Raw genomic sequence first — 1,083 nt, forward strand, 5'->3', positions numbered from 1 at the left:
AGTTTCATGTTACTGCTATCAAGTTATGCGAATGGGTACAGGGTTATTTGCTCAGCTATTTAATAAAAGTGCGTGGCGGTTATATTACAACAGGAAATTACATATCACCTGCTGTTGAGACACAGAGTCCATTTCCTAGGCAATAACATGCTGCAGGTGGCTTTGGAGAGAGATGCATGCTGATATGATCACAATCAACCTCCTGGAGCAGAATAAACCATTTCCCCATTAACACTTTGGTGTTGTGCTTATGATTTTCTTTTGGGTAGATATTAGTGGTGGTAAAAGATGATGGTTTGACAATGCGGGAGAATGAGGAAATTGATTTATCCACAGAAGAGATTGAGCACAGATGGTGGCGGTGCTCCCCACACCTCCCTCGACCATCGTGCCTTAGCCCTTCACTGTACAACCTGCCTGTCTGAAGTAGGAAAGAGCGTTGTTGATTCTCTGGTCCATCAATGCTTTCTAATGAGACTGGCAGTAAGGGAAAATTAGTGTCAATGAAAGTGGGGTTTTTTTGTGATGACTCTTGCTCACTAGGAACCAGTGAGGCCTTATCTGCCTTGAAGATTTGCCCCAGTTACAGACATTGATATAACTTCATCAGTGCAAACTCCAGGCACTATTTCTAATTAACACTGGTGCAAGGGCAGATGAGTTGAATCTGAGGGGTGTCTCTTCTGTGAAAACAGCAGGAACTCCATTGTACACCCTGTTCCCTCTTGAAAGATGATAGAAAGAGCTGATGATCTATTCTCTATTTAATCAGGGTGCAAGGTCTATGAGGTGACACCTATGGTTACATTCCTCATGGAGACCCTGGGGAACATGTTCAAGTTTCCTGTTTCTATTAATAGACAACCTGCTTCCCTTCTTCCAGTCTCATTTCTCCCACCTCCTGACTCTAGGCAGAATGGTGGGAGAGATACGGGGTTCATATTCTAAGCCTGCTTTTGAGCAGCTGCTTCAGTTGTTATTGATTTCCCCTTTTAAATCTATTTCCTGTGCTCTTCCAGTCAGACTGGTTGAAGTAGGTATTTGCAGAGTTCAGAGTTCAGAGCTCAGGACATGGTCCCCCTC

This window comes from Malaclemys terrapin, chromosome 1 (assembly GCF_027887155.1).
Source record: "Malaclemys terrapin pileata isolate rMalTer1 chromosome 1, rMalTer1.hap1, whole genome shotgun sequence".
In the NCBI taxonomy this organism is placed as follows: domain Eukaryota; kingdom Metazoa; phylum Chordata; order Testudines; family Emydidae; genus Malaclemys; species Malaclemys terrapin.